This window comes from Adiantum capillus-veneris, chromosome 17, assembly GCF_014529385.1.
Source record: "Adiantum capillus-veneris isolate H3 chromosome 17, ASM1452938v2, whole genome shotgun sequence".
In the NCBI taxonomy this organism is placed as follows: Eukaryota; Viridiplantae; Streptophyta; class Polypodiopsida; order Polypodiales; family Pteridaceae; genus Adiantum; species Adiantum capillus-veneris.
The window spans coordinates 79,272,269-79,280,753 of record NC_140947.1 but is presented as its reverse complement, the minus strand read 5'-3'; positions in this window follow the sequence as shown (position 1 = coordinate 79,280,753).

Genomic DNA, 8,485 nt, shown 5'->3' with positions numbered 1-8,485 from the left:
CAACTACTACAAGCTGGGACTGTATGGATGTGCCAGCTAATACGAGAGAGAGAGAGAGAGAGAGAAGAGAGAGAGAGAGGAGAGGAGGAGGGGAGAGAGAGAGAGAGAGAGAGAGAGAAGAGAGAGAGAGGAGAGAGAGAGAGAGAGAGAGAGGGGCGGCCCTGCTGTATGGATGACGGGCTACAGAGCTGGGCAAAAACAACAATGCAAAATGCAGTGAGGTGGAGGCTCACCACCACCAGGGTTGAGAGCCTAGGCATGATGTTAATTAACTTGGAAGTCATCATCCAAATGGATATCTTTTCAAACTGTATGGGGCCAATCAATATATGGCAGGGGGTTTCTTGGCCTCCAAGCAATGGCAAGCAATTTGGAGTGTTCATTGCACAAACGATGAAGAGAGAGAGAGAGAGAGAGAGGGGGGGGGGGGGGGGGGGAGGAGAGAGAGAGAGAGAGAGAGAGAGAGAGAGAGAGAGAGAGAGGAGAGGGTCCCTGATTTGTTCAACCCAACAAACTGGGATGAAACAACAATGGGAGAGCCCATCATTTCAAAGCCTCATTTGGTGTTTTGAAGAAGAGTTAGAAACATTCTCCACCGATCTGAACAGCACATTGTTTGCACTTACGATTGTGACGTCGGCGGCTTCGATCGTTCACGCCAACCTGGCATTGACGCACTGTTGATGACGAGTATGGTGCAGGGAGGGAAGAGCTCTAGCCACCTCCATGCAGGTAGTTAACAGATTTTGCAAAGCTTCTATGAGCTCATAGATCTCCCGCTATGCCACCCCCCCCCCCCTCGAGGGCCCGTCGTATGTGAACGCAAGGGTGGGGGAGCGAGCGAGTCATTGCGAGATACGATCAGCACGGCATCCGGTGCCTATGTGCAGGGGCTGTGGTGGGCCAAGCTGAGTGGCTTGCTCTTTTTCGTCGAACGCTTCAGCCAATGCCTGCATGTGTGCACAGGAGAGAGAGAGAGAGAGATGAGAGAGAGGGAGAGAGAGAGAGAGAGAAGAGAGAGGAAGAGAGAGAGGAGAGAAGAAGAGAGAGAGAGAGAGAGAGAGAGAGAGGCCTCATGTGTCTGATATGAAATGGTATGTAAGGCCAAAATGGCTTATGAGATCAAATTGATACAATTTGGTGGATCTAATAGAGTCTCTGGTACTAAAAAAAATGATTTAAAGTGAAAAACTAAAATCATTATCGTCATCAATATCAATGTCTAAAGATGCCTGATATCGTGCATTGTCCAAGAAAGTATTGCATCGATCGTTGAAGAGCATCATCAATGTCTGCCTCTATAAATAGTTATGCTGGATGTCTCTCATGTCATGCTAGAATAGTCGTGAGCACTCTACAACGAATCGGAGAGAGAGAGAGAGAGAGAGAGAGAGAGAGAGAGAGAGAGAGAGAGAGAGAGAGAGAGAGAGAGAGAGAGAGAGAGAGAGAGAGAGAGCACTGCTGTGAGTGCCAAATCATTGGCGTTGAGTCCATGTACATAGAAGGAGGATTTTGCATGTAGGAGTGTGGAGGACAAGATGGGAGAGAAAGAGAGTGCACTGCTGTGAGTCCCAAAGCTCAAAATAAGGGTTGAGTCGTAATCGATGCAGGCAAGGATAAGGAACGAATACCCGACCTCCGACCTTTGGTCGCTCGACGAGACATCGAGTACGCGAGAGAGAGAGAGAGAGGAGAGAGAGAGAGAGAGAGGTGAGAGAGAGAGAGAGAGAGAGAGAGAGAGAGAGAGAGAGAGGAGAGAGAGAGAGAGAGAGAGAGAGAGAGAGAGAGAGAGAGAGAGAGAGAGAGAGAGAGAGAGGTGCCGCTATCGCAAAAGGAGTGAAGGGTCCACGTGTCAACAAATGCGACCTCCACTGTGTTTTCAACGGTCACTATCTTTTTTGATTCTAACGGCTATGTGTATTGTGCACTCCGCATTTCCTTCAATTACCTCTCACACCTCTCAGGCCTTGCTATTTAAGAAAAGTCCCACTTCTCTCACCTCCCCATCTGCAATGGCCGAGAGATTTCGAAACCCCCCCCCCCCCCCCCCCCCCCCCCCCCCCCTCTCTCTCTCTCTCTAGGAAGGTAGGGTGGCTACAAGTCGACGAACAACGGTAGACCAAGTCCACGCTGGGAGAGACAACCACGTTCAGGTTGGGAAGCTAGGGCACATAGCTACTATGCCCTACAATAATGTTAACTTAGGCGGACAAGGTGGTGTTAATGGCATGGAGTTTGGAAACATCGGCTGAGTCGATCGTGGTGCTATTAAATCCCCATATAGGCGCATGCAAGTGTGTATTCCCTCATCCACATAGCACCACCAAAGGTGGTGCCGCCGCCGGAGGCGGCGCCGTTGTACTAGTTAGTATAAAATGCCTCGAATTCTTAGTAAGCTCAAAAAATGAACCGCATTCAGATTTACTAAGTTCTCACATATTTCACTGGACATACTCGGTCTATTTGCAAAAATGCAATTAATTAGCGATGAAGATTTCGTATGCATCCTGCAAATTTAAAAGGAAAAGGTCTTGGGGCCCGGTTCATGGATATGGACCCTTTCGCAACCTACGTACCCTGTCGCGCATCTAGTCCCGGCTATACAAAGAGACCATGGTGCCTCCATGAGGCTCTTGAGATGACACAGCTTCGCTGAGCACCTCCCGCAACAGCGCCTCAGAGAAAAAACTGCCTTGCCTCGTGCAAATCAGCAGCCCTTGCTTCTGCCCCAACTTTCTTATCTCTGCTGCATCTGTGAGCCCATAGGGAGTGCGACAACTCCACATTAAGCTCGCGAACAACGAGCTTTTGTCTGAAGCACTGCGAGTGGCCATACCCGCTTGAGAATTACTTGCTGCATGGCTGCAATTTCCCACATGACGAAACAAAAATGCTAGCGAGAGTATCACAAACAATCCATCTTTCTCTCTGTGCGCCTTCAGCTGGACAACATCCTTTGCCTCTATTGCACTCTCTGTCACTCTTTCCCGTGAAAGGCAGGAGCACCTCAAGTTGAGTCGCCAAGCCTAGAATTGAGCAGGAGTGCCTTCCCAACTGCTTTGCGTAGAGAGAGAGAGAGAGAGAGAGAGAGAGAGAGAGAGAGAGAGAGAGAGAGAGAGAGAGCGAGAGAGAGGAGAGAGAGAGAGAGATTGCTTATATGACGCCCTTTACTCTAAATCCATTCACAACCCTTGCACATAATTCGAAATATCTCCACCTCACAGAAACGAGAGTGTGCTTTAATTTAAACTCAACCTTTTTTTTCCTGATTAACTTTTTCAATCCACCTCCACCTCCACGTGCCCCCCCCCCCCCCGCCCTTTCGCTTTTGTGACTTCGTTTCCTTTGCTTTTACCTTAAAAGGGATCTTGGATGATTCTCGCTAAACAAATAGGTTCAAGATTGTAGGGACATACTGGCATACTATTTGGGTCTATTTTGCAAACATTAATTAATTACCCAGTGCGATGCAAAGATTCTCTTGCAATTCTAAATCAAAATCGAATTGGCCTGTCGCCATCAACCCCTCGCGCTTGTCGCCATCGCCGTCTACCGACGTTCGGCCTCACAAACTCCTTCCCCTCCCAACATCTCTGTGTTTGTCCATCGCTCTCTCTCTCTCTCTCTCTCTCTCTCTCTCTCTCACACACACACACACACACACACACACACACACACACACACACACACACACACACACACACATACACACACAATTTCTGCTCCTCGTGTATTTTCCAACAGCACCTCTTAGCCTTCCTCGCGATGACCAGCTCTTGCGCATTTTGTTCTCCCTCACGATGCAGATAGCAATCATCCTTGACTGTTGCTTGCAGCACTGGACCTGCTCAATCAGCACGCCACAAACAGGCCATGCGTCAAGGCCCTCGCCTCTCCTGTCCTTTTTTCACTTTCTCCAGGTGTCATTACCCTTGCCTCCCACACAAAAATCTCCTATTCTTCCAAGCATACAAAATTCCTTTCCTCGAATATGCGAAGAGAAAATTTTACAAAATTAGGTTTATTTTTTGGGTTCACACAATTTTTCTCTATTTTGAGACAGAGTTTCTCCATTTTTCGCTTGCCCTGAACCGCCAAAAAATAAACGAACATTTAAGCTGAGACACATTTTCCCCAACATTGCTCCCCCAAAAAAAATTTGCCACTCTCTTTTCCTCTCTCTATCTCGTCCACGTGCCATGCCCCTTGCCGTCTCAGCTTTAGCTCCATCCAAACTTTTGCAAAAGCATCTTAATTGATTCCTATAAAAAGAAATGGCAAAATGACTAGAAGGATATACTACTGGGATATTAAGTGCCCCAAAACTCATGGAAGAATACTTTTATAATGTGGAATACATCTACATAGTCATAGTCAAAGTTCCCTTTGGATTTTATTGATGCTACCAAAGAATTCATGAAAGTGCAAAAAATTAACCATAAATAAGACTACGAAATGCTATTATTTAGGATATAACTTTCAATTTGATCATTAAAGTCCTCTTTAAAGCATAGAGACTGAAAACTAGTATGACTAACGTTCTACCAATCTAGACCTCACATGTATAATTTTGAGAGAGAGGTGTATATTCAAAAAATTAGAAATTGACCAAAAATAGCACATAGCTTTTTTCTTAGTTTAGGTTGAAAAATGTTTGTAGATGAAATTAGTATCTTGAAAAATGTGAAGTTTTTTTCAACTCATAAAACAACTTTGTAGATATAGAACACTAATTTTTTTTTTATGAAACTCCTCAAATAATTAGAGAAAATTGGTTACTTAATATGACATGAAAGTGTCTCCAGACATAAAAGTGTCTCATTATCAACATAATAAGTAGATCCATTACATAAAATAATTGCAAGATTAGAATGATGTCGTGCCACGGCACATGCATAATGTGAAACTAAAATATCTACCTCATTCTCAATGCTTTTGTTATGTTGGATCGAATGTTATAATGTACACAGTGTGATATATGCGAAAATAGATGCCACGATTACAGTCGTGTACATACTTTGCTATGTTTAACACCAAAAGAGTCATCTCCTTGTTGATCTTGATCTTGAGAACATGTGGTAATTAGTTGCATGCCAAGCACTCAAACATTGTAGAAAATGGTGCCATCTTAAGAGAACTAGTGTGGTTGGCGGGCTTCGCTCGTCTCTCTCTCGATTTCCGTGCAAGCTCTCTCTCTCTCTCTCTCTCTCTCTCTCTCTCTCCGATCACTATACGCCCGAACTTGCAGGCAACACTCACTGGTCGAAGATGCTGACGCGTGGTAGGGAGGGTGGGGGGAGGAGGGGGGATCCCTCCCCCCATTCTAGATAGTATAGATGAAGTTCACTGGTGCATGTGTTCACTTGTTTGTCAACTAAATAATGTAGGTTCATCTATGCCTATTGGGTGAAAGGGTGTTGTGCAAGTTAAAGCTTGTCTTGGCAATTGTGCATGCCCCTACCCACACATGCCTCTCTAAGCCACAACATTTTCCGGCTAATGCCATGAGAAAGATGTGTCTTTCCATGTTTCGAAACAAGTTAGCACTTCTTAGTGCAATCTCTCTCTCTCTCTCTCTCTCTCTCTCTCCCTCTCTCTCTCCCCTTTCCCCCAAAAAAACAACAACAACAAAAATGTGAGGCTTAGACAAAGAAACTTCTTTTTCTCTCTAGCAACTTTAGTTGACCTCTCTCTCTCTCTCTCTCTCTCTCACACACACACACACACACACCCAAAGTCTCTCTCTAAAAGGTGATGCTAAGAGAAAGGAACATCTTTTTCTATCTAGTAACTTTAAAAGATATCTCTATTTGTTTGACACCAATGGGCCCACACAAGTGATTTGGTAGATTCCTCATTCCAAACATGAGCCATGTACCATGTTCGGGCAAAGGGGGGTCACACAAACCATCAAGTACGCCCCCAATGACCACCACAATGCTATCCATGGAAAAACATTGTCGGAATCACAACAAGATTCTACTCCCTCAGTAACTCCACAAAGGAGGGGAAATCACAAGGAAAAGCTATGCCAAAATAGAAGATTGGCAAGGGCACACCTCATTGTTATGAAGCTCAATTATTTGTTGTAATAATTTCCTTATTTTTCATTGTAATTATTGCTAGAGGTTTATTTTTGCACATCTTACACTGAGATCACCACAACTAACATTTTCCATTGATTGGCAAGGGTTGTTTGGCCTGTTGAGAGTGTTTTCGAGGACTAGCCAAAATCTTTCGTCGCTTTGATGTCAAAGGTGCATGAAAACATCCATGGTGGTCCAAAATAGTCTGATGATTGTTGAAAACAAGCATGCACAGACACATATGCGTGTGTACACACACTACCCCAATTGTGAGAATAGGGACATAAGCATTTGAAAGGTACATGGGGGCATATTTGCAAGTTGCAAGTAAAAGAATACTGATTTTATATGCTTTGCGTGTAGTAATTTAAATTGACTTTTGACGTGTAGCAAAGTCCAAATCAACCTTTCTCTCTCGTTTGGTTGAGGACTTAACAAAGAAAACAAATACATAGCAACGACCATAGCATGTGCGCACATTATGATTCTTGCTAGGACAAGCAGATGTGCGCATGCATCATCAAACGACGAAATACAAATGTACCAGCACTCGGAAATTCCCACACAAAAAAGGGCCTCGCGTTATGGTTAATATATTTTACGAGAAGGTATTAGTGTGTGTATTTTTAATACATATTCATAAAATATAAATATACGTATGTATACATATATATACATATTTTCCGTATGTTTATACATACATTTCTACAAATCATTAAAGATTTTTTGCTCTCTCTCTCTCTCTCTCACTCTCTCTCTCTCTCTCTCACACACACACACACACACACACACACACACACACACACACACACACACACGGGGCTTGCCCAAAACAATTTTCTTAACCAAAGAAAATGAGGATAGACTTAAAATTATTCCATTTATTAGGTTAGAATTTGAAGCATTTGCCAATAACGATGCTATAACTTATTATACTTTGGTGATTTTCTTAAAGGCAAACTCAAAATCTAGCCAAGATTTTGCAATTTTAGCTGGTTAAAATACAATACACCTCGATTTTTTTTTTTGTGCGCGTACACACACACACACACACACACACACACACCAATCGATTCGTAATCTAAATTTTTTAATTGAAAATGAAAATATCGATTGTAAACCGGTGGAACCTTGATTTTCAAAGTAAAACATTGAAAATTCTACTTGTAAATCAAGACCAGCCCCCCCCCCCCCCCCCCCCCCAAAAAAAAAAGCCCAAACACACAAAAACCCCAAACCCCCCAAAAAAGAAACGCCACGAAAATGTTTTTTCTTTTTCGAGCAGTGACACACACCTTTAAACCTCCTTGTCTAGAGGACGCTTTTTGATGCGCTTTGTTGTCTCTTTGACAAACTCATTGATGACAATATGATTCTACCACCTCATGGGGTCTCTAAAAGCCCATGGTAAACATCTTTTTCGGATCTGTTTTGAACACAATTTGCCTAAAAAGTAATGTTTTTTGGTCCCCTCTGGAGTTCTCTAGATTAAGATTAAAAGACAATTACCATATAAATCTATAGTAGTATAAAGGGGGGAGGGATTCCGACTAATCCCCCTGCCACGTGTCAAGAGCTCCTCCATCCGGCAAGAAAAGGCGGAAGAATTCAGCTATGCGAGAGAGAGAGAGAGAGAGAGAGAGAGAGAGAGAGAGAGAGAGAGAGAGAGAGAGAGAGAGAGAATCTGCATGGGTTTTAGGGTGTTGTTGCAGGGGGCGGTGTGTATGTTTACTGAGTGTGTGTGTGAGAGTGTGTGTGAGAGAGAGATAGATATGACAGAATTTGCATGGGAGTTTGAGCGTGCCGTCACAAGGGGGAGGGGTGTACAGCGATAGTTTTTGACGCCCTTCTGCCCTTCAAATGGCTGTTAACCCTGCGTAGGAAGGGCTGAGTCGTGAAGAACCCTGCATTTGAAGGGATCGAATTGAAGTTTCCCTTCAATTGCGAAGGACGAAAATTGCTATGATCTGACATTAGAAGGGCCGGCCATCCAATTGCCCTTCAAAAATTTATTTCAAATTTTACAAGTGCTTTAGACCAAGTTTAGTCATGGGTTGGAGTTTCATGATATTGTGCCTTCAACTTGCAAGTTGGCAGTGAGCAATGAGTCGTGACTCGTGAATTTGCACTTAATTTGAAATTTGGCCATGTGAAACTGAAGGTGTGAACGCATGTACATCGTACATCCCTAAAAAGGAAATGTTACGAACTTACAAGTTACGGGCCTTTCAACTTTCAAGTTTCGTTATCTACTCACTGCACTCAGACCTCAGTACTCGATTGCTCACGCTGCGCAGGTTTCATTTCCGTGCCCTCGTTAGAGTCTTGAGCAGCCGAGGCCCGAACTGCTGTAGCCTGACGCCGTCCGAACTCCCCACTCACGCTGCGTCAACCTGCTG